Here is a 27,229-nt window from a genome sequence, read left to right as displayed (position 1 = left end):
TCTCTCTCTGCCTGCCTCTCTGCCTAGTTGTGATTTCTCTCTGTCAAATAAATAAAATATTAAAAAAAATAAAAAGACAGAATTCTATTTCCTTAGGCCTAGTCTAAGATATAGGATCTTTAATTTATTGATGTTTATGACCTAAATAATAACAGTCAAAGGTATATTAATTAAAAATATGGTATAGAAAAATAATATAAAACTAAATGCTTATAATTCTCCCATACATCCAGAGGTAATAATTTTTAATTTAGTTATTTAACATTATAAATCATATATATGTATACATTTATGCAAATACTGACATATTGCTTTAAATCAGGTTTCTTTTACTTGACATACATAACAATTACTTGTAATTATATTTTCTTGCCAAAAATGTTGTTACATAATTTTTAAATAGTTAAATAGTAATCTCTCATAATATAATAAAATTCTATCTCTAGACATTATTACTTTATTATCATGTTTATTAATTATATATTGTGTTTATTAATTATATATTTATTAATTTACTAGCTTTTATTTTATTAATTGATAAATTACTATTTTATTAATACTTACATTTTAATGATAATTTTGTGAAACACTCATAATTATATACTTGTTGCCTACACCTGAAAATATCTACCAAATGTTGTAGCTCTAACCAAAACCATTTAATCCAGATATATCCACAGCCTGTAAAACGCTGTGAATCAAAACATGTTTTATCCAGTATCATTATATGATCCTATGTAACATTTTAAATTCTTTTCCTGGAGTTTCTCCACCTATTAAAGTAAAATCTCTATCCACACAGAGTCATGGCAATCCACGGGTTGATAAATAGTCACTGTATTTCCGCCCTAACACAAGCTGGATGCCATGTGTCTTTGAAAAACTGTACTTCCATTTAGATTTCTTCCTTCTAAAACTCCTTTTCAAGGACAGGTAAAGTACAGATTGCCATAAGGCCGGATTTTTTACAATAGATCACGGCAGGGTCTTGTCAGAAACAACTCATTTAGAGTTACTTCTGACATGTGGCATTTTTTTTTAATTTGCTTATTTTTTCAACGTAACAGTATTCATTGTTTTTGCACAACACCCAGTGCTCCATGCAAAACGTGCCCTCCCTATTATCCACCACCTGTTCCCCCAACCTCCCACCCCTGACCCTTCAAAACCCTCAGGTTGTTTTTCAGAGTCCATAGTCTCTTATGGTTCGCCTCCCCTTCCAATTTTTTTTTTTTAATAAACATATAATGTATTTTTATCCCCAGGGGTACAGGTCTGTGAATCGCCAAGTTTACACACTTCACAGCACTCACCATAGCACATACCCTCCCCAATGTCCATAACCTCCTCCCCCTTTCCCAACCCCACCTCCCCCCAGCAACCCCCGGTTTGTTTTGTGAGATTAAGAGTCGTTTATGGTTTGTCTCCCTCCCAATCCCATCTTGTTTCATTTATTCTTCTCCTATCCCCCTAACCCCCCATGTTGCTTCTCCATGTCCTCAAATCAGGGAGATCATATGATAGTTGTCTTTCTCCGATTGACTTATTTTGCTAAGCATGATACCCTCTAGTTCCATCCACGTCATCGCAAATGGCAAGATTTCATTTCTTTTGATGGCTGCACCCTAAAGATACAAACATAGTGATCCGAAGGGGCACGTGCACCCGAATGTTTATAGCAGCAATGTCCACAATAGCCAAACTGTGGAAAGAACCTTGATGTCCATCAACAGATGAATGGATAAAGAAGATGTGGTATATATACACAATGGACATGTGGCATTTTTTTAGCCAGATGATTTTATGCTGATGAGGAATACGAGCTTGTCTGTACTTACAATTTGATTTTCTTGCTTTACCTAATTTAAATCTTGTTAAAATCCTTGTGTCTCTCTACAAACAAAACATTATTTATTTGTAGAAAATCTCTTCAACTCAAAACTCAATATTATCACCGCCCTTTCTTTGATACCCATTAAGTTGGGCAAAGATTTTTCTCTCTTATCTGGCCCAGTCTCACTAGAACAGATATTTTTTCTGGTGATCCTTGTTCTTAAGGACTTGAAACTGCTTTGGGAATCAACCTGAGAATATTAAGATTAATCTTCTACCATGATTCCCCCCTAGGATCTGTGGAAAACAGACTTTGAACAGTGCCTGGCACATAGCATATGGATAGACAATACCTGTTAAGTAAATGAATAACATTTGACATTATTAAAATTAAACATGTTTTATTTCTTAATAAAAATTAACTTAGTATTATTTTTAAAAATGTGTAACCAATTATTAAATAGACTTAAAATGTGCTTGTGGTTCTATTTTAAGACTGTTCTTCCCCAAATACCTCCCTTCTCCAAACTTACCGCAAATAAACCATATGAACAAAAATTTCACTGTTTATCTTAACAACCCCCCTCCCTCATATAGATATTACCGAGAAGTTTCTTGCAAACCTTTAGCCACTCAGAATCCCCTGAGGATTTATCTTCTGTCTTCTATATTGAAATCTTTCAAGCTTTGCTTGAATCCCAGTTTCTATCTTAATACTACTTCCCTGAGTTCTAAATTTGATGCCTGGACCTATAAGATTGATGCTTTTATTGGCGTGTTGGCCTGGTTTCAATTTCAGTTTCGTCCTGAAAGTCCTCTCTTTCTCCATGTCAGTTCCCCACTCCCAAAGTGAAGGACCATTTTTTGCCCAAAGAGTTTTGTTCTGAGTCTATCACCCCAGGCTTTCACCCATCTCAGACAGGGCAAACTTAACTTACAATTAACATGAAGTGTACTTGTTTTTCATGCCATAGTTTATTTATATATTAATTTACAAATATGTGTTTTTTTAAAAGGATTTGAAGTACTGAATATAAAATACCTATATAAGTCCATTAAACAATAGGGGAATAATCTCAGATCAAAAATTATGTTTTATTTCCCTTAAATTTATTTAATATTAAAACTAAACAATTCCAGTCTTTCAGCTGAAAAATCCAAAATGAATGATGGATATTGGTGGCTAGAAAAGAGGAAGATTGACTTTACATTAAAAAAATACCCAGTGATGATCATTATAACATGCTTTAAATATGTTCATTGTGTGCTTGTGTTTAAGATTTCAACAGCATTAATGCAAAAAAAGTTATGAACAATTTAGATGTAACAATATTTCTGGATTTAAAATAGTAATGATGCTTTGGTCATAGTATACTGTTCTTGGCTCGGGGGGGCATAAAACTATAGCCTAACCACATGAAGTTAAGCCATTTGAAACTATATTATTCATTTCAGCATGACAATCTTAAATGCAGGGACTAAAATGATTTTCATCTTCAGAATAATAAATTCACAATTTCATTAGCTTGCATCCATATTTCCCCAACACATGCAAAAGAGTTTAAATATTGAATCTGAGAAACTTGACTTTCTATTCAGTTTGGTGACTTAATAGCACCAGGATATTAAGAAGAAGCAAACACACTGGCCCAAATGCCACTACACGTAGGAGTTTTCCATTAATGGAAGTTTGTTTTTTCTGCTAGAAAACAGTGTGAGACTTGAAGTTTAAATCTGAGCCCTGCAATTTATGAGTTACCTCACAAATAATTTGCTTTAATTTGAGCCTCAATTGTATTTCTCTAAATGTACTGAAAATAAATCCCTACTTTATGGAATGGTGTGATGATTCAATGAAATGTTATAAGAAATGATTTTTCTAAATGCAGAAAATATTATTTGTAATAGTATTTTCCCAAAACTTTATTTTATTGTCATCTGGTTTGATATTTTCATGGATGGGAATCATGCTAAACCTATTTCTAAAAAATGCAAAATATTTACAAACACACAGAGAGAAATTAATGCTAATCTCTTGAAGAGGCAAAACAGGACGGGATGTTTGAGGAACACATGTGATTTGGTGAAGCCAGGGGGAAGAGATGATAAGAGGAAGTAGTGTGAAACCCAGTGAGAAAGTTAGAAACCTTCCCCTTGTATCTATTGATAAATAAATGTTTACCACACAGACACTGAATTTACTGACGGGAGAAACTGCAGTTCCCTTCCCTCTACCTCTAGATTGCCTTTGGCCTGTCTGCCTCTGAGCATGGTTTTGGCTGAGGCAAAATCCATTCACTTTGTCCCTTTACATTGTATCTGCACAGAGAGAATTATCCTCGTCTTTCTCTGTGGAGCTATTAAAATTTCATTATAACTTCGTCATATCATTTAACATGTTCTATGTGTTTTATTTAGAGTGGTTCATTCTATGGTCATCCCTTAAATGTAAATTTTTCTACTATAAAAACTTAAGTCTTAATCATCTTAATATGCTCAAAGTATAGAATAGATCACCTTGCAAGTACTAGGTACAAGAGGTGTTTATTAAATCGACTTCTAAAATTTCCATAGTACTTACTGTACTTTGCACTGTATTTTTACTAATGTTTATTTTAAAAATGTTATTGCCATATAATCCAGAGGTATACATTGTCACTACTGATCACTTAAAATCAAAGAAAGTGGCAGGAGAATTTGCAAGGTATACTTGCTAACATTTGGTATTTACAGGAATTTCACAAACTAAGTTAAGATACATATGAATGACATATATCCACATAAGTTACAAGGCATAAAATCTTACTTATGAGAAGGGGCTACAATATTATGAGGGGAGTGTTAGCAAGAAAAATATCACATCCCTAACCTAACTTTTATTAACAATAAAGCTGACATCTTAGTCTGGATATTTTTGAATGCTCTTTCAGTGGGTCCAAAGTCAGAGTTGGAATAATGTGCGATATATGTTGACTCCCTTAAATTATGGCAAGGATAAATTCAGTCAATACAGTTGCAAGAAAAAAATATAATTTCTAATTGGTGACTTGGACTCTGCATCTACAAGAAATAGCGAAAACAATACTCATAATTGGATATTTTCAGAAATATGGGAATCCTTCTATGTTACCTGATGTTATATTTATCACTTGAGCTATGAGATTCTTATAGAGTATATTCCTATTACTAGACAGATGTTAGACAAACTGTATATTTATTAGCACCTGGTAATATTTTGTTATTGCTAAAATAGAAGAGATACATGTTTCTTTAATGAGCATATTGTTCTGTGAGCATATTGAATCCATTCTCTGACCTTTATTTTTTTATTACTGGGAGAAAAATTAGATACTTATATTTATACAGAATATGCTTCAAGACCAAACAGATCTAGGTTCAAAATCAGTTTAGCCGTTGACTGTCTAATAATGTGCAAATGAAAACAATTTCTCAGTTTCCCTGTAAGTTACAAATCAAGAACTATTCATTATATCTATCTTACAATAAATAAAATAGAAAATTTATAGAAGACATTAAAGGCACTGTCTAGCACATAAATGGTTCATAAAATATGATGATATGCTTAGAATTGTGGAAATTACCAAAAAATATGAATGTTGGCATAATAAGGCTAAGTAGATAAAGTAAATAAGAACCAGAAGATTATATATGGCATGCTACAGTGTTCTTTAATATCCAAAGCAAATAATGCTATAAAAATTAAAACAAGTAAAAGAATATAATCAATTCAGAGTTGTGTTTATTCATGGGGAGATGAAGGACAGAATAGGAAAGAACACATAGACTTCTAAATGCCCTTTATAAGTTTATAAGTCCTAGACTTACAAATGTCCTTTTCTAACAAATATATGGAAAGTTGTTTAAATACAAACTAAGCATCTACTTTGATACCAGCCATTCTAGCATATATTGCACATGGCATCCAGCCTAAACCAACACCTTTTTTTTTTTAAGATTTTATTTAATTGACAGACAGAGAGAGAGCGCGCAAGCAGGGGGAGCCCAGAAGGAGAGGGAAAAGCAAACCCTCTGTTGGCCAGTATATTAGAGGAAAGAGCTAGAATATTGTCAATAATTGTGATACATTGTGTTCTATTTCCCTGAATATCATGAAGACTACAAAAGAAGTATGATTACTTTGCTGTTAGAGAAAAGGAGAAACATATATTTTAAATATAATGTCTCAGGGACATCTGGGTGTCTCAGATGGTTAAGCATCTGCCTCCAGCTCAGGTTGTGATCTCCAGGCCTGAGATCGAGGCCCAGGTAAGGGTCCCAGCTCAGCAGGGAGTCTGCTTCTCCCCCTCCCTCTGCCTCTCGCCCTGCTCATGTTTTCTCTCTCTTGTTCTATCTCAAATGAATAAATAAAATATTTTTTAAAAATCTAATTTTTCAGAGGGAGTGGGGTTATGGACATTGGGGAGGAGGGTATGTGCTATGGTGAGTGCTGTGAGGTGTGTAAACCTGGAGATTCACAGACCTGTACCCCTGGGGATAAAAATACATTGTATGTTTATAAAAAAATTAAAAAATTAAAAAATTAATAAAAAAATCTAATATTTCAGAGAGTACTGAATTCAATATGATCTCTGAGTTATAGGTGCTAACAAAGTCTTTTTGAAAATCTATAACAAAGGTCACCTGGGGGGCTCAGTCAGCTAAGGATCTAACCCTTGATCTCAGCTCAGGTCTTGATGCACAATGAGAGAGCTGAAGCTGATTGTGCATGAATGAAAATTTGTAGATCAGGTACCTAGGTTTTCAGGATCTGACATGCTCCGGGTTAGTAACAGTTTGGGAATTTGCATGCCTAGGTTTAGAAAGCTTTAAAAGAGTACATGTTCAACTGAGGATACTTTACGATGAAATACATTTATCTAAGCAATTGTAATTCATTGTTTTAAAATGGTTTTTATCCTTATTAATTCTAATAAATAAATTAACCAGGGAATATCATTCTAAACAATGGAATATTATTCAACACTAAATGGAAATGCACTATCAATTCATGGAAAGACATAGAATAACTTTAAATGTATGTTATTAAATGAAAGAAGCCAGTCTGCAAAAGGTGAATACTGTAAGATCCTAACTACATGACATTCTGGAAAAGGAAAAACAATGGAGGCAGTAAAAAGATTAGTGGTTGCCACGGGTTATGTGAAGGAGAGATAGGCTGGGCACAGAGGATTTTCAGGGCATTGAAAATACTCTAAAATATAATAACAATAAATACATGGCACTATACATTTATCCAAACAGGATGTACAACAATAAGAATGAACTATAAAAAAACTTTGGGGGGCACCTGGGTGGCTCGGGGGTTAAAGCCTCTGCCTTCGGCTCAGGTCATGATCTCAGGGGCCTGGGATCGAGCCCTGCATCAGGCTCTCTGCTCTGCAGGGAGCCTGCTTCCTCCTCTCTCTCTGCCTGCCTCTCCGCCTACTTGTGATTTCTGTCTGTCAAATTAAAAAAAAAAAAAAAAAAAAAAAAAACTGTGGGTGGAAACCAACACACTGAATTGGGAGTAAAACACTTAAGGGATTCTTTAAGAAAAAAAAAACAATAATCTTTGGACTTTGAGCGGTTGTATTGTGTCAATCTAGATTATCACTGGTAACAAATGTACCACTTTGGTGGGAGATGTTTATAATGGGGGGAGGCTATGTATGAGGAGGGCAGAAGGGTATATAGAAAATCTCCTCATTCTACTCTCAGTTTTGCTGTGAACCTAAAACTACTCTAAAACATAAAGTCTAAATTTAAAAAAAATAATAGATGTTTTTATTCTCACTGGAATTGATTCAGGGATCCAGTGGAGAGTATGTGTGATAGAATAGTTTGATAAAAAAATGAGCCCCAGACATTTCAAACCATTTTTCTCTAAATATGATTCATCTCCACTGAGCTTGTTATAAAGATTGTTTGTCAGTATTTATAAGTATCTTTTTTCTTTTCTTAAGATTTTTTATATTTGAGAGAGAGAGATTGGAAGCATGAGTGGGGGTGAAGTGGGGAAGGAGGAACAGAGGAAAAGGGAAAAGCAGACTCCCCCCTGAGCAAGGAGCCCGAAGCAGGGTTTGATCCCAGGACTCTGAGATCATGACCTGAGCTGAAGTCAGACGCTTAACTGACCAAGACACACAAGTGCCCCTTATAACTGTCCTTTTCCAATAATTATATGGAAAGTTGTTTAATGCAAACTAAACAACTACTTTGATACCAGCCATTCTGGCATATACTGCACATGGCATCCAGGCTAAACCAACACTTTTTAAAAAAATATTTTATTTAATTGACAGACAGAGAAAGAGAGCATAAGCAGGGGAGCCCCAGAGGGAGAAGGAGAATCAGACTCTCTATTGGTCAGGGAGCCTGATGTGAGGCTCAATCCCAGGCCCCAGGGATCATGACCTGAGCAGAAGGCAGACACTTAACTGACCAAGCCACCCAGTCACCCCCTGGCTAAGCAAACACTTTAATAACATAATAAATTGTCTGAAATATATCTAATAGAGGTAGCACACATCTAAAATATAAATATTAAGACTAAGTGCTCAGTAAGACTATTTACTGAAAAGTTCAGTATTTATGTTTATTTGTTAAAGCTCCAGGTCCAGAAAAATCCTAGGAAAACCAAAGAAGTTGTTGCATCACATAATTTGGCAACAGCCACAACGGACATTCAAGTTCTTTTTTTATTGTCTCCTCTTTTAAAAATGTCAGGTTTTGTAAAATGTAATCCACTGGAATGCACACATCATCCAAATAGCATCTTGAATAGTGATTGGCAAACACAATCCTCAATCTTTAATATTTCAAATATGAAGCATTTGGAAAACTTGACATATGAGACTTACAGTTGTCTGTTCATGGCAACATTATCAATAAGAAAGTGGAAACAGTAATATATTATGCTGACAAAGATTGTAACTACAGTGAAAACAGAAACATTTTTTATTCCAGTTTATTCTGGATCTTTTAAGAATGTTGTTCAGAAATGGCAAAACACAAATGAAAAGTAGAATCCTAGGGATGTCTGGGTGGCTCAGTCAGTTAAGTGTCTGCCTTTGGCTCAGGTCATGATCCCAGGGTCCTGGGACAGAGCCCTGCCTCGGCACCGAGTCTGCTTCTCCCTCTCCCTCAGCTTGCCGCTCCGCCAACCCTCTACTTCTGCTCATGCTCTCTCTCTCCCCATCTCCAATAAATCAATAAAATCTTAAAAAAAAAAGAAAAGAAAAGTAGAATCCTAAATATTTTATTCAGATTGAATTATAGTTACTGTGTCAGAAAAAAACACATACATTCCTGGGCATGCACAGCACTTTTAAAAACTTTTATTTTGCTATAATTTAAGACTTAAAGAAGAGTTACCAAAAAGTGTAGTGATTTCCTGTATATCCCTCATCCAGGTTTCCCTTATATTAGCATTGTACATGATGATAGAATATTTATCATAAGCAAAGAATTAACTTTGGTGCAATAATATTAATTGAAGAACAGAAGCTATTTAGATTTTTTTTTAAAGATTTTATTTATTTATTTGACAGACAGAGATTTCAAGTAGGCAGAGAGGCAGGCAGAGAGAGAGAGAGGAGGAAGTAGGCTCCCCCCTGAGCAGAAAACCCAATGCGGGGCTCAATCCCAGGACCCTGGGATCATGACCTGAGCTGAAGGCAGAGGCTTTAACCCACTGAGCCACCCAGGCGCCCCGCTATTTAGATTTTAACAGGTTGGTCACTAATATCCTTTCTCTGTTCTGGGATCTAATCCAAGATGCCATTTACATTTTGTTGTCATTTCTTCATAGCCAATTCCAATTTATAACTCTCTTTCCTCATTTTTCATTATCTTCACCCATTTGAAGATAACTGGTGAGATATTTTATATGATGTATCTCAATTTGTGTTTGAATGCTATTGTTTCATGAATAGATTGAGGTTATGCATTATTGGGAAGTAGCCTAGAAGTGATAATACTCTTTCTCCTTGTTTCTTGCTGGGGCAGGTGGAGGTAATAATGATGTCCACATTCTCTACTGTTAACATTAACCATGACCGCCTGGGTAAAGTGGCATCCTTTAGGATTCTCTCGTAAAGTTACTATTTTTCCCTTTGTGATTACTAAATGCTTTGAAGGATATACTTTGAAACTACGCAAATACCCTCTTTATCCTTACAAATCCACTTACTAATTTAGAATCCATAGGTAGTGTTCTAGTGATGATTTTCTACATCCCTCATTCTTCTACATGTAATCATTGGAACATATCTGTAGGAAGTTATTGCTTATCCTCCATTTATCATTCCTCCAGTGTTTATTTAAATACTTCTGAATTCATGGCTATTTTTCTTGGTTTTGAATTACAACCCAATACTTTTATTTATTTATTTATTTATTTTAAAATTTATTTGACAGAGAAATCACAACTAGGCAGAGAGGCAGGCAGAGAGAGAGGAGGAAGCAGGCTCCCCGCGGAGCAGAGAGCCAGATGCGGGGCTGGATCCCAGGACTCTGGGATCATGACCTGAGCCAAAGGCAGAGGCTTTAACCCACTGAGCCACCCAGGCGCCCCACAATCCAATACTTTTGTTGCTTATTTCATCACTTGAGCTTTCCCATCTGTGGACATTGGGAGATCTCTCTCTTTTTTTTTTTTTCCCCTTTCTAGTTTTGCTGAGTTGTAATTGACATACAATGCCTCCTGTCTTTCAACAAGTCTCGACCAATCCACCCATGCTTTTTGATTATGGGCTTTCTCACTGTCTGGCACTGTAAGAAGCTCTAGGTTCTTCTTCTATTTTTCTTGCTGTCGTTCTGGAGTCTACATACTTATATATACTTATATATGCTTATATAAACTTATATTTGCTACCTTATTTTACAAATAACATAGTCTCAAACTTCTTAAACCACACCTCCTTTTTTAAACAAATTTACCAGAGTACAGAGTTTTTGTGCCACTCTATCTTTAGCTTTACATTATCCAGTCAAAATATTGTTTTCCCAAGTTACATATGTCAGCTACTTTCCCATCCTCTTCTGTTTAGATTCCAGTTCACGGGACGACAGATTCATTTGTCACAGCCTACATTCCATCTTTCCTCTCACATCCTAGCTGATTTTTTTTTTCAAAAATTAACATAGAGGCAAACACATTTTTTTGTGCTGTATTCTTGTCAGTTTTGACAAATGCATAGAGCCATGTAGCCATGAGCACATTATTCCAGACAGAATGTTCACCATGGACCCACTTTCGATGAGCATTTACCCACAGCACTTGGCAGTCACTGATCTGTTTTTCTCCCAGTTTTGCCTTTCCTAGGTCGTTGTATAAATTAAATCATACAGTACGAATCTTTAGATATTCTTTCACTTAGAAATATACATTTAACGTTCTTGAATGTTCTTGAACGTATCAATAGTTTGTCCATTTCAGTTGCTCATGCAGCATTCCACGTCCAAGCGTACTGAACTTTTTTTACCATCACTAATGGAGGGATATTTGAGTTGTTTCCAGTTTGGGGAAATTATGAAAAAGCTGCTATTCAATTTAGTCATTTTTGAATCTTCCCATTCCTTAAATATTTGTGTTGTAATGATAAAACTGTATAATAAAAGCGTTTTTAAAAATGAAAGAAAAAGGTTCTAATGTGCGCCTTTCAGTTATTTTATTAGTATGTGGCTGCAAACGGACTTCAGAGCTACTCTACTCAAAGTTAAGGAATAAACTTTGTGTTATTTTAATATCTTTTATGATAAGGTAATTTAAGAACCAACTAGGGTTTGACCTTTTATGATGGAAAATATCTTAATTTTCTCAAGGCCATGTTCTAAAAGTTATTGAAAATAATATTTATAGTAATTTTGTCTCTAGCACTAATAATTAGTTTTTAATTATGTGTCTACTGTATAAAAGCCTACATTCTTTATAAAATTCTGAATTGGTATTGAAATTAGTTCAGACTCCTATGTGTACGTTGAACTAAATATCTCAAACAGTTAAATTACTTCATAAAACTAATTTCATTCCAATTCCCCAAACTATTTTAGGAACAGAAAAGATAAGCTTTGTCTTCAAAAACTTAGTCACTATCTATCCTTTTCCTTCCACAACGGCATTTTGGAAAATAAAAAGGATTTTTAAAAAGCTGGTTACTATTTTACAATGGAGCTGTTTAATAGCTTTAAAAATTCATTGAATGGTTACAAGACCAAAACTAAGGAAAGATAATTTTAATATTCCCTCCTTTATCTAGACATGCTGGTGCTTTTTATTCTATAAATGAAATTTTTATTTCATTATCATTATAATAAGTAAAACAAAGGCCTTTGTCAGAGGCTAGAATTTCCCAGCTTCAATTAAACTTCAGCATGACTTTTGTGTTAAGGACATACATAGAAAAGATAAATCAATCCCGGGGTGCCTGGGTGGCTCAGTGGTTTAAGCTGCTGCCTTCGGCTCAGGTCATGATCTCAGGGTCCTGGGATTGAGTCCCACATCGGCTCTCTGCTCAGCGGGGAGCCTGCTTCCCTCTCACTCTCTCTGTCTGCCTTTCTGCCTACTTATGATCTCTCTCTGTCAAATAAATAAATAAAATCTTAAAAAAAAAAAGATAAATCAATCCCAATTATTTTTTCTTAACAACTTCATAGTTCTCTGTATTGCTATCATTGATTTTTAGTATGATATTATTAAATTATTAAAATCAATCATTATTATTAAATAGTAAATGATTAAAATAATTATAATTAATTACTATAAATAATATAATGATTAATAATTGGTATATTAAACTTATTTGTTTTCTGGCATTTTCACTTTTAAAATGGGTGAATCTATTATGTTTTATTTTTAGTTAATATTATCTTAAAATCATTAATCATAATATGTCTGTGTTGTTAGATATAAACCTAAGTAATGCAAGACTTAAATTACATCAAATCAGTCATAGGTGCTTTTAGTTTTGTATAAAGTGAAATAACAACATATTACTTAATGGAGACTTAGTGAATATTAGAAAATTCTAATTTACATAATTTTCAAAATTAGGTGAATTATTTTTACTTTAAATGTTTATTATCAAATTGCCTTTGAGTGTTGGAGTAATGTTGCATAAGGTTTATAAGTGTCCCCAAAATTTACAGTATAATCATCTAAGTGCTTACAATAAAGTTAGACATATTAAATAAAATTTTTTCTAGGACATTCTCCTTAAGAATATATATTTCAGGTGTGCCTGGGTGGCTCAGTGGGTTAAAGCCTCTGCCTTTGGCTCAGGTCCTGATCCCATTGTCCTGGGATCAGTGTCCTGGGATGGAGCCCCGCATTGGGCTCTCTGCTCAGCAGGGAGCCTGCTTCCTCCTCTCTCTCTTCCTGCCTCTCTGCCTGCTTGTGATCTCTGTCTGTCAAATAAAAAAAAAATAATAAAAAAATATGTATTTCATTTCAACCAAACTAATAATTCATAAAACCACTAATATCTGAGAATTATAGAATAAGTATTCTGTTTTTACATAACTGTCACCAAATAGTAGTGGGAAAAATAGCTGGCCATTGACAAGAGATCAGAATAATCAAATTTACTCTAAAAATCTATAAATCATCATGAGCTCAATAATGAAAAACTCCCTTTAAATTCTAGCCTAGCTATCTCTCAGTGTTCTTTTTTAGTACTATTGCTATTATGTAAACCAAACGCTGCTAATATTATTGGTATTCTTAGGGTATCTACAGTCAGTAATAAAACCAACATAATTTATTATTGTCAAGAATGAGTTCCAGAAATTAGAGTCGGCCATGACATGTTGGTGTAGCTTGAGAGATGTGCTTCATTCTGTTGGATGCTCAGTGTGAAGGACAAAGGCAGCTGATAAGTTCTCCTTGATTGGAATTTCTTTCAAATTTCATAGTGTTGACATTTCTGTTTTCCTTGAGAAATCAAGAAAAATGAAGATAGTAGATAAATTTTGCCACCTAACAATAGTATTTTAGAATTTAATTAAATGACTCAAAATATCATCAAATAAGCTAAAATGGATAGACTGATTTCCCAAATATTTATAAATCCTCAATATTAATACTTTCATATACTGAGAATAAATATTATAAAATAAAATAGATAACAATTTCCTTTTCACTTTATTTAGCCTTAGGTTTTTGATTTTTGATATTTTTTTCTGCCTCTTGAATTATACTTTTTGGTGGTCACTGTCATTTCAATTGCTTTCCTATAAATAATATCAAATCCCAGTTGTCAAATTGTTGTTATAATTACAGGCTTTTCTTGAAAGGTCCTTGTCAGCAACATCTTGGATCTTCTGTTCATAGCCTAGATGAGTTATAACAGAAGTGTTCTCATTTCCATCATTTAAAATGCTTCTTGCCAAATTTCTTAATAACTGACTGAAATGGTCTCAATATTACATCCTTGCCCTCCACTATCCTCTTATAACTGCATTATTATGAATTCAAAAACTATCTTTCCTTATTTCTAAGAATGTTAAAAACATCTTGAGAATGTTAAAGAAATCTAAGGTAGATTTTTATAATAGGCAAGAAAGACATGTTTTAGGAGGAAGATAAGAGCTATACGTTTTTTTGTTTTTAAAGTTTTGTTTCCTGAATTTTTCAGAATGAGCAAATGTGATTTTGTGTGTGTATGTTATGATATGTTCCCTAAACTCAGGGATTGTATGTCCTATATTCAAAATGTTTGTTGTGGTTAGTATCTTTACTAAACAGAGACGTAACATGAGATACTTACCCTTAAAAAAAATCAGCAAAAACCTTAATCATCAACTCAATAAATCATTTCTTTTCTTTCTGATTTACATGCCTTTGTCATTTGGCTTTCAGTCATAGGTCTATGGTATCATGATGAAATTCTAGTATTTCTGCCTTTTCTGTACTGTATCGCTAACACACTAAAATATATACCCATTCCGTTACCCTTTTGAAGCTGCAGAGGAACAAAGTTACTTTCCTTCTTTGAGAAGCTCTTCTTCAGTAGAAAGGCATCCAGAGTGGCGGCCTTACAGCAGCCATCCAGAACACAGAAAGAGTCCCTTTTGGAAAAGAATAAGCATCAGGCAGATTATAAATGGCATACATTTAGATATCTGAAATTTCATAATGTTATCCCCCACCCATCTTTTAAAGCATCCTCCTTTTTATTCACATTAAAAAAGAAACCTCCCCAATGTCCATAGCCCGGGAGGTTTCTTTTTTAATGTGAATAAAAAGGAGGATGCTTTAAAAGATGGGTGGGGGATAACATTATGAAATTTCAGATATCTAAATGTATACCATTTATAATCTGCCTGATGCTTATTCTTTTCCAAAAGGGACTCTTTCTGTGTTCTGGATGGCTGCTGTAAGGCCGCCACTCTGGATGCCTTTCTACTGAAGAAGAGCTTCTCAAAGAAGGAGGGGAGGCGAACCATAAGAGGCTATGGACTCTGAAAAACAACCTGAGGGTTTTGAAGGGTCAGGGGTGGGAGGTTGGGGGAACAGGTGGTGGGTAATGGGGAGGGCACGTTTTGCATGGAGCACTGGGTGTTGTGCAAAAAGAATGAATACTGTTACGCTGAAAAAATAAATAAAATGGAAAAAAAAAAACATCAAAAAAAAAAAAAAAAGAAACCTTTCACTGGCACAGTCACGCTCTTCCCTGTTGAATTAAAAAGGGTGAAACAGTGATTTTTAAATAATATATCTGGTTTCTCCCAAACTAGTTGTCCTGTGGTATTAGAGGTATGTGGGATCAGATTAGAGAGGGGTTTTCGGAGCGGGGGGGTGTGGTGAGAAGGGAGAGAACTCAGCATTAAGTAAGACTTAGCCTACCACTGGCTTAAAATATGAATCTTTTTGTGTGGCACATTTTACTAATTCGCTTTGCTTTTACTTTTACTTTGCTTTTGCTTTTACTTTTAATCTTGCAAGCTTATTTCCATTCCAATGTGTAAAAAGGAGAAACTATGTCACAGTTTCAAGGCATATCCCAAAGCTGGAAGAATCAGTCTTAAATCAAACTTATCATCTAGATTCGCAGAATTCCTCCAACTTGGTCCTCTTTCTTTCCTTGTTCACTCTGTTTTCTCCAGTATCCTCGTCACTGAATTTCTTGGGGTAAGAGTGTATTCCATCTACAATACATAATTTCTAATGAGCTCAAGATCACTGCTCTCAGTGATGAATGCATGTAAGTATGGCTCGTTTTCCCATTGGGAAGGTATGGTATTTCGGAAGTATGATATTCATAACTATAGGCTACATTAACAAGTGGGCAGCATGTAATGTAATTTTCTTATTTCTAAAAAAATTGAAAACTTACCCCACGAAGGTAGCGAAGACCTAGTATCAGTCAATTAAATGACTTGATCCTTTTCTTTGAGATTAAATCTATATTTTTAGATTATTAAAAATTAAAGGGTATAGGGGAATGTTTGCTAAAATTAGGACCTGCATCCACTGAGACTCATATAATTCCATTTCCTCTGATCAGAGTTCAGTCAGGTTATTGCTGAGTATCTCCTTAAGGCCTTTATATCTCGTCGTCTTCTTTCTCTATCCCTACTCTGTTTTTCTTTCTTTTTCTCTCTCTCCTTTTGCATTCCATATACCACTTTAAGCTCAAAGCAATGAAAGCGATTGAAGCAAGAAAACTACAGCAAACAACTTGAATGTGCTTGACAAACGTAATAGTGAACAAAGGAAGCCAGACACAAGAGAGTGTGTATTGTATGATTCCATATATATAACTTTCAAGAAGAGGCAAAAGTAATAGGGTATCAGCAATCAAAATGAGAGTTGACTTGAGAAGATGGTATTAACAGAAGAGAAGAGAAAGGGAGTTTCTGAAATAATGATCTCTACTTGATTTGGATTCTGGTCAGGTCAGTTTGTTTACTTTTTGAAATTCATTTAAATGTCCAGATGCATATTTAAAGTCCATATACACACATATTAAACTATATCAAAATTATTTTTATTTTGTAACTAGCAGTTGGTAATCCTAATTAAAGGAATAAGTCCCTGACATTTTCTACAAAACACTTAAATTGACAACTGAGTGATGGGTGGGGGTGGGGTACAGCCTTATTCTACCCAGTGATGAAGGACTTATTGCCACAGAAGCAATTAATTCACTCTTGCTATGTTTAGATAAGTTTGCTAATGCGTGAATCTGTATTTGATGCTCTCACAATCTCTAGTCTTCACCTCTAATATCTATTTTTTGTCAATTTCCCCATTTGTAGTGTTGCTTAATACTAGACACATGAACTTAAATTAAACTTATTTCATCATATAGGTAGCTGAATCTGCCTCTTTACATTCTCTATTCCATGTTTTTTCCTCTTTGTTTTAGTGTTCCAAGTGACATTATATAGTCATCATACAGATTGTTAAAAGATTCCAAATTATAAAAATATCCAGTGACAACGGTATTCCTGATCTGGCATTCATTATTTTTCCTGATACCTGAGAAATCTCAGTTTGTTGGGTTTTGGTGGCAGTGATGGAAGGAAACTTGTCAGTTACAAACCAAGTAGAAATAGAATAATTAATTCTCAATTTAATTCATGGGTAATCAGGGTTAAGTTTGAGCTATGTATCATTTGCTGGTGAAATTGAAGAAGACTTGGTCTTAAAAGAACTATTAAAAGGCCATCCCACTCTCAACTCTTTAGCAATCAGAATGTACTTTTCATATTCACTTCTTCATAAAAGGAATTGAAAGCACTCCTTTTAATTTTTGGAACAATTAATATATGGCATGCCTTTTATTTTCTCCTAAAATTTTGGAAGAATTAATTAGTAAGATAACTGAAGCTGGGGTTTTCTTTGATGAAATTTTTAATAATGGATTCAGTTTCTTCTGGAGATATTAGACAGGACAGATTTTCTATCCCTTCTTATGGTAAGTTCTAAAAAGGTACATTTGTTATCCAAATGTTCAGATTTATAAGCAAATTTTTTCTGGCACTTTCTGATGCCCACCTGCCATTGAGTTGGTTCACTTTTTTGACTAATTACCCCATTTCCACAAGACTTTCTGCTGTATCTCACCCAGAGGTATCTCTGCCCTGAGATTTGCTGCTTTAGGCAATTGGTTTACTTTTTTTTTTTTTTTTAATCTGTGATTTTTTTTTTTTCTTCTCTTAGATTAGCTGAAAATAGACTTTGCCAGATATTGGTCATTTCACTTTGGCACAGCATGTAAGATAGGAAGGATGTTCTGTCTCCTACCATTATATTCATATTAAAAGACTTCCCGGGCGCCTGGGTGGCTCAGTGGTTTAAGCCGCTGCCTTCAGCTCAGGTCATGATCTCAGGGTTCTGGGATCGAGTCCCACATCGGGCTCTCTGCTCGGCAGGGAGCCTGCTTCCCTCTCTCTCTCTCTCTGCCTGCCTCTCTGCCTACTTGTGATCTCTCTCTGTCAAAATAAATAAATAAAATCTTAAAAAAAAAAAAAAGACTTCCCTGTCTGTTTTGAGAATAAAATTAAGGAAAATGGATTCTCCTAATTATCTCCCCGATTTCCTCTAAAATAGTGGCCACAATTAACACAAATTCAGGTTATTTGTGAAAGTACAATTTCCCTGATTCAGAAATTTGCCCATACAAAGAAATAAGTATATGCAAGAGGTAGCATTAAATTTGGGAGGAGCAAGGCTGAGAGGGGGGTATCGCACTAATAAAATAATAAATGTGATAGCACGAGATGTATGAGTTGGAGTGTATTTTGAAAGAGAAGGATGAAACAGAAATTGTACATGGCAGTTTTGGTGCAGAATTACCATAAGAGTTGAATTTAATGCTTTACGCGATACTTTTTCATTCAACCCAAAAGTGTAAGATAACCCTATGAGAATTTCCCAAGATGGTAACAATTAACTAAGGAAATGAAGCTTTGTGACTTATGTGTCGTTAATCCCTTTGCAAGAAAATGTCTGTTCCTTTAACACACACTCTTAGTCTTCATCAGGTCTGATTGCTTGGAGCTAGCATGGCTCCGGGTTTTTTCCTTCCCCAATCTTTCTGTGCCATTTTAGATGATTCTCCCTTGCTTCCTTATCATCTGCACTTCTTCTCAGTTCCCAGGACAGGAACTCGCATTTATATGTGAAGCTTCCTTTAAAATTATATTATACATCATTGTACTATTTATATTTATGCTCTATTTCTAAGAAAAATTATGAAAAACTTTGTATTCTTTGAATACATTGTAAATATCACTAACCAGGTAATAATTGCAACACCTGGGTTTCAAACCCTTTTTTGGTATTTAGTATAGAATACTCAGAAGACAGTCATTTATGTGAATGCTGGCACTGCTTTTACCTGCAAGGTAGAATGCTCACCAAGTAGAACAGATTCTTTTGAAGCAGCAAAAGTATGCCTCTGAAAAGATATATCAGCAAAGTGCAATTACAGTGCCAGCAGGTTTCAACCTCCCTGCTAACTACTGAAATAGCTTTCTTGTGCTTTATTTCCCTTCCAGTAGTGTGGACAGTGATGCAATAGAGCTTATTGTTTTAAAACACTACAAACATTAAAAAAAAAAGCATACGTAACTTTTTCTGAAACAAGATTTAACATGAACTCTAATATACCTCTAAGCAAGATTACTGTATGCACTGAATATAGTAAGATTTTCTCATTTATCATCAAAAGAGAAACAATGCACTCTTTTCAAATAGGAAGATTTCTGTTGCAATTATTCAATTTAACTCTCATTCAGTCTCTCTCTCTTCCTCTGTTTGGAGAAAGAAAAAGCCTAGAGGCATAAAGGAGGCAGCTGTGATTATAAATCTTAAAGTGTAATTCAAAATACAAATTTTCGAAACTATATTCATGTCAGAAAGTGTAGTTTTCCTGAAGTGTGTGCTGTCAAAATGCAGACATCAGTGTCTAGGTATTTTCTATATCTACTTTGCATGTTACTTCAGAATATCCAAAATAATTCCTCATTGTCTTTGGAACTCAAATAGTAACTCTTAATTTTTTCCTTTTCTACATAAGAAAGTGTTAAAGAAAGATTATATTTTGGATATGTTTTTAGATAAAAATATTTTTAAAGATATACTACTTTTAAATCCAACCATTCATGCATACACAATCACCATCACAATAAAAAGACAATTAATTTTAACCTTCTGCAAACATACATTTGTTTTTTTGTAAGATTTATTTATTTTATTTTTTTTTTTTTTTTTTTTTTTTTTTTTTTTTTATTTTTTTTTTTTAAGATTTATTTATTTTAGAGAGTGAGCGAGCACACCAGGGTCAGAGGGAGAAAGAGAATCTCAAGCAGATTTCCCGCTGAGCACAGAGAGCCATGTGGGGCTCTATCCCACAACCCTGGGAGCTCTGAGATCATGATCTGAGACAAAAATGGAGTTGGATGCTCAACCAACTGAGCCATCCAGGTGCCCCATCAAACCTTTGATCAATACCCTTTTTTAAAGAAAATATACATGGATGGGGTCCAGCGTTGTCTTCTATAATTATTTGTACCCACTAATAAATAGATCATTTAAGATATCTCATAGTTCCAAAAAACACTTTACATATTAAACTTATGTCAGATGATTATCTTGATATGGGGCATCATCTCCCATCAGCACCATCTCATCTACTCTCTAAAATATTCTGATGACAAAATACACACATGCATACACCCACACATGCACATATGAAAACTTAAAATAGCTTTAAAACTGGAAGTTAAAGAAAATGATATACTAGAACCAGAAGAGATTTCCTAATTTCTTCTTGTTAGTACCTTTCTTTTTTTTTTTTTCTTTTTTTTTTTCCCTTTTTATTTATTTATTTTTTTTCAGCGTAACAGTATTCATTCTTTTTGCACAACACCCAGTGCTCCATGCAAAACGTGCCCTCCCCATCACCCACCACCTGTTCCCCCAACCTCCCACCCCTGACCCTTCAAAACCCTCAGGTTGTTTTTCAGAGTCCATAGTCTCTTATGGTTCGCCTCCCCTCCCCAATGTCCATAGCCCGCTCCCCCTCTCCCAATCTCACCTCCCCCCAGCAACCCCCAGTTTGTTTTGTGAGATTAAGAGTCATTTATGGTTTGTCTCCCTCCCAATCCCATCTTGGATGGGAGTACCTTTCTTTTTAACACCGAATAGTCCATTGTCTGGCCCAGTTCATTTATCCATTCACCTACTGAAGCACACCTTGGTTGCTTTTAACTTTTCACAAGTATAATTAAAGCCACTATCAATATCTGTGATCACGTTTTTGTGTAGACATAAGTTTTCAGTTCTTTGGGGTAAATACCAAAAAACATGGTTGTTGGATCATTTGGTAAGAGTATGTTTAGTTTTGTAAGAGACCATTACTTTCTTACAAAGTGGTCATGCCCTTTTGTATAACCACTACCAATACGTTAGAGTTCTGTTGTCCACATCCTTGCCAGCACTGGTATTGTGAGTGTTCTGGATTTAGGCCATTCTAACAGGTATGAATTGGTATCCTATTGTTGTCATCATTTCCTCAAAGATTTAAAGTTTTAGAAAATAACAGAGTAGAAGTTTAGGTATTTAGGCTGGTAGTGACCTATGTTTGAATTTTAGCAGATAAAATGCTCTAAGATAGAGCAGATAAAATGTTCCAGAGCCATTGAAAATTGTCAGAGACCTGACAATTGAGCATTCTAGGAACAACACTTACTTAATATACCTAGTGCATTGCAAAGGAATAGCATAATATTTATGAACATTGTTCTGGATAGGAATCAGGAAGAAATCCAAAAAATTTGGATTTTGATCTTTGATTTTCAAAGTGCTGTGTATTTTTTTTTAAAGATTTTATTTATTTATTTGACCGACAGAGATCACAAGTAGGCAGAGAGGCAGGCAGAGAGAGAGGAGGAAGCAGACTCCCCGCTGAGCAGAGAGCCTGATGCGGGGCTCGATCCCAGAACCCTGGGATCAGGACCTGAGCCGAAGGCAGAGGCTTTAACCCACTGAGCCACCCAGGAGCCCCTCAAAGTGCTGTGTATTTAATCAAGTTTTTAAACCTTTATATGCTTCAGCTTCTTCATTTTTAAATTACAGTAATAAAATACTTCCTCATACTGCTGTCAATTAGGAGAAGTATACAATACACATAGTCCAGTGCCAGGTAGGTGGTAAATATTCACTATATAGTGACTTTTGCATGTGTGTGCATGTGTAAGTGTGTGCGTTGTTTTGCTATTTCAATCCTGGTGACCAACAATACTTGAAAGATGCCCATTTGCTGAGATGTGATCTATGAATTGGGCCCATTGGATTGATACCCACTTGAAAATCCAAGAAAGAAGTTCTACCAGGTTCCATGTACCCAAAATAGACTTGAAGAATAGTGAAATTCATACTATAGGGAATCCTGGATATAAAGAGGTGCCCCTATTTTCAGGAAACACTTTTCTAAAGGAACGTATATAAAAATACTACCAAATAAAGTATAAGAAAATTCATACAAGATATGTCGATCTCTGATAATCTATTAAAAAGATAAGGGCAAAGTAAAAAGGATGACAATATCCTCAACAGGATATAAGGGTATATTTTCCCTTAAAAAAGCAACCAAAAACCATCAGAAGAAAACAAATAAAAATGAAAAGTAAAAAGAAGAAATTTAAAAAACTGAATGAGATGAAAATTTGCAATGATAAGATGAGCAAATAGGAAAATGAAATAGAAAAATTGAAAGTCACAAAAGAAAGTTGCTGCTAAGGGTAATTAAAACTGTGAGGTAAAAGAAAAAACATATAAATGTCTCTGAAAGCAAAACCATAAAAAGATAAAGGTAGGTGGGGAGGAGATGACAAATTCTATTCATTTATGATCCTGTCAAGTGTATATTGAGTGTCTATTTCAGGAATGAAGTATATTTTTATAGTAATAAATAAATAAATTTATTATAATTAATCTTTGTCCTTGAAGTACTTTTATTAAGGTAAGGAGAAACAAAAACTAAATTATACATAACAAATAATATAGTGTATAAAAAGGTTTTTAAAGGTAACATTGGAGCACATTTCATCAAAGCTAATAAAAGAATAAGCCTGTGACCATCTGAGTAAAAAAATTTCTAAATATATGGAACGACCAGTACAACGGCCTGGAGGTGGGAGTTTTTCTGTTGTGTTTAAAGATAAGAACAACACTTGTAAATACGTGGAGAGAAGGAGTAAAAGAGTGAAAGGTCTGTGGTTGTTGTAAGGCTTTGAAGATCATTGCAAGCACTTGAGTTTCCACTCTGTGTGGCTGGAGTTCATTTGAAAGTTTTTTTTTTTTTTTTTTTTTTTAAAGAGAGATAAAAGGCATCTGGCTGCTCTGTTGAAATTAGGCTAGAGAGGTTAAGATGACAAGAGGTAAGGGTGGGAGCAGTAGTATAGATAAGGGATGCTGGTGGTTGGACCAGTGCAGTAGCAATGGGTGTGTGATAAGTGGTCAGACTCCAGATATAGGTTCAACTTAAAGCCAACACCATTTCTAAAATTATACATGGGGACAGGAAGAGAGGAATAGAAGCTGCTGTCAGTTGAGAAGGAGAAAGTTGTAGGTGAAGCAATTTGAAGATTAGAAATTCACATAATGAATTTGTGACAACTTTCAGACATTCTAGCGGGGTGTGGAGTTGGATATACAAGTCTGTATTTCATGTCTCAGCTGTAAACATACAAGTGTGCATCCCGGGTAACTTGGTGATATTAAAAGCTGTGAGTCTGAATAATATCATCTAGGAGTGAGGTTAGATAGGAAATTAAGTTCAGTATAGAGTTGGGTAATAAAGGTGACAAGTAAAGAGAAGAATTTAGGGTTGACAGTTTTACTTTCCCTCCAGCCCTTTAAAAATACTGTGCAACTTTTTTTCTGGGTTTGGTGTGTTTAATGTCATATCAGTGGTTATTTGGGTCATTTGAATAACTGCTTTATGTGATGTGTTGGTTTTTTCTTTTTGTCTTTAATATTTTCAGTTAATTTTAGTGTTCCACACTTGACTATGATGTACTTAGGTTTGTTTGTTTATCATTAGTCCTCATTTTTGAATTTATAATTTTATTTCTTTCACTAAATTTTGGAAACTTTTGACCATTAAGTTACCAAACATTTCATTACCCCTCCTTTTGGTTCTGGGACTCTAGTTATACACAGTTAGAATATTTGATATTATCTCTAATGTCCTAGAGTCTATCTTAATTTATTCCAAGTCTTTTTAATCTCTGCTCTTCAGGTTAAATGATTTTTATTCATTTATCAAGTTCATCATCTTTTTTATTTTTCCTCGTCATCTTCATTCTGCTGTTAAGTCCATGAACTTCAGTAAATTTTTGTTGCAAATAGTGAGCTTTTCGTTTTCAGGATTTTTATTTGGTTATTTTTTTTTAAGATTTTATTTATTTATTTGACAGACAGAGATCACAAGTAGGCAGAGAGGCAGGCAGAGAGACAGAGGAGGAAGCAGGCTGTCCGCAGAGCAGAGAGCCTGATGCGGGGCTCGATCCCAGAACCCTGGGATCATGACCTGAGCTGAAGGCAGAGTCCTTAACCCACTGAGCCACCCAGGCGCCCCTTTATTTGGTTATTTTTTTAAGAGTTTATATTTCCCTGCTGGAATTTTAAAATATTTTGGCGTATATTTGAGCATATTTTCATTACTACCTGTAAGCATAGTTATAATAGTTTAAATTCTTGTCTGCTAATTTGATGTGTTTATCATCTTGGGTTAATGTTTATTGATTTTTTTTTTCTCTTGGGGAAGGTCATATTTTATTCTCTTTTTATATGTTAAATCATTTGGAATATATCCCCAGATATTTTTCATATGCTATATAAACTCTGAACTCTGAAATATCCTGCTAAAAAAAATGATCTTTTAAATGAGTATGCAGCTAATCTGTCTAAAATCAAACTAAAACCCCCTTCGGTATCTGGTAAGCCAAACTTTAAATCAGTGATTTTTACCTTAGTTAGGCTGTTAGGGATCTTCCCTGTTTATCCCTGGTCTGGGGATATTCAGACTTAAAGGCAGAGTTGTTTCCTGGAAAGTTTCTCTTTATTCTCCAGCTTGTATGGCTGACCCTGTTTTTTTCCAAACACAAGACTAGCGTTTAACCATGTCACACAGGTACATCAGGCCTTTCCTCATGATAAAATACACAGAAACAGGAAACTCACCTAAATGCCATTGACTTTTTCCAATTTTGATTCATTTCCAGTTTCTGTTTGCTTTTGTTCACTTCTCATGAACTCTGCCTATTTCATTGTTGATGTTGTCTCCTGTTGTTCTTTTTCAACATTTAGATTTGCTACCTGTGAAAAGTTGGTTTGATCAGAATTATTGAGCCATAGTGGAAATAAATGTTCATTTAGTTGCCTTCCAGGTCTAAGTATTTATTTAAGATTTTTATTTTCAAGTACTCTCTACACCCAAGATGGGGCTCAAATTTACAACCCTGAGTTCAAGAACTGTAAGCTCTATGATGCCAGCCCGGAGTGCCTCTGCTCTAATTTTTAGCTGTGAAATGTAAGCCTCATTCCCCGGGTAAGGGCATTAAGGCCTAACCAGAAATCTTGTCAGTACTACAGTACCTGCTTCGGTTTTCATTGGTAATACCTGGTAATGAAAGAAAAAGAGCTTCAGCCTTCCAGGAGAATGCAACCCCTCTTTCTCCATTTCGTCATTTACTTATTTACTCAACATTCATTTATGTGCCACATATTGAACAATGCACTTGGCATATGGCTGTTAAGAAAATAATAACACCTGTCCTTGCAGATCTCCATACTTTATGAAAATGAGAGAAGTATGAAACAGTAGGCAAGTAAGTAAAAAGATAGTCTACTATGATAGAAGATGAAAAATGCCGTGCAAGGCATAGAAACAAACATGTGAGTGACAGTTGTTCTTGAGGGTTTGTACTTGTGCACAAGCTGCTACTTCATTGAGGAGCAGGGCACTGAGCATAGATGCAATGTAGAAAAGTCACTTAACCAAGTGGCTATCTGTTGTCTAAGAGGGGCCATGCTCTTAGCAGAAGAGGCCACTAAAACCTGTAAGGAGGTAGTGTGTCTAGAACAGAGCGATTCATAAGCAAGTAGTGAGACTTGAGGGCAGAGATCTAACAGGGAGAAATTGTATGGACCTGTTCACACACTGTATGGAAATCAGCTTTTAAAGTGAATGTAAACAAGAGTCATTAGAAGGGTTGAAGCATTGGAGCGACATTATCTGACTTAGGCAAAGATCAAGCTTGCTGCTCTATTTGAAAGTTGACTATAACGAAGAAATGTAGTAAGAGATTGTTTTGGGCTGTCTTAGCCTATTAATAACCAGTATTGTGGTTGAACCTGCCCTGTGGTTCTGATAATGATTGCAAGACACCTCTTACAATAGCCATCAGGAAACTTTTGGGGAGAAAGTTTTGTTACTCACAGGTGATGGAAAGTACACAGCACATCCAGAGCCACACAGAAAAATAATGGATAGAAAAAAAGAGAGGGGTTCAGCTTTTGTTGGAGTCCAAGTTGGGTCTATAGTTTTGTGTGTCAACTCTTTATTGAATTTAAAATACAGGAGCAGGAATTTAAAAAGTCGGAAGAGCAAAAACAATCGACCCAAATGGTTAGTTATGGAAAGCAACCGAAATCTCTAAGACAGAGGAGCCTGGAGTGGGAAGAGGTTGAAGGGTGGTGGGAGAGGGGGGAATGCATTTTTTCTGGCTCTTTATCTAGTAGTGTGGCTGGCAATGTGTTTGTTCCAGATAGCCATCTTTGAAGTGAACGTGTCTTTGAAGTAATGCCTCAGTAATCGAAGCTTCAGTGGGGCACTTGCATTATGAGAAAGAGAAAACCCAGCTGTCAGGGCCAAGACTACAGAGGCTATCAAAGATATCGAAATTATCCACAATGGAGTTTCATACCACTAGGGTGTAAGGAAAATAGAAGGCTCAAAATAACTCCCAAATTCTTAGTTTGAGTAACTAAGAATAAAGAAGCTTATTAAGGAATATTAAGGTGGCACAGGTTATGGGGGAGATTGAGTTGAGTTTAAGGGGCATCAAACTGGAACTATTGAACAGGAAGGTAGATACAGGAATCTGGAGTTGTTATGGTTGTACATACCTCTCACATTTCCATCTCCAACTCACACCTTTGTGTGATTCACATGCCTATGCATATGAATCACACAAAGGTGTGAGTTGGAGATAGAAATGTGAGAGGTATGTACAGCCATAACAACTATATGTATGTGTGTATGTACAATGCTATGAGAGTGGGCATCGAAGTGAATGCAGTCACAGACCAGTCAAGGGCCACAAGACCACTACTGTGCCTGAAGCCAGCCAACAT

Source organism: Meles meles, chromosome 10 (assembly GCF_922984935.1).
Source record: "Meles meles chromosome 10, mMelMel3.1 paternal haplotype, whole genome shotgun sequence".
NCBI lineage: Eukaryota > Metazoa > Chordata > Mammalia > Carnivora > Mustelidae > Meles > Meles meles.
The sequence above is the reverse complement of the archived record's forward strand: the minus strand, read 5'-3'. Positions refer to the sequence as shown.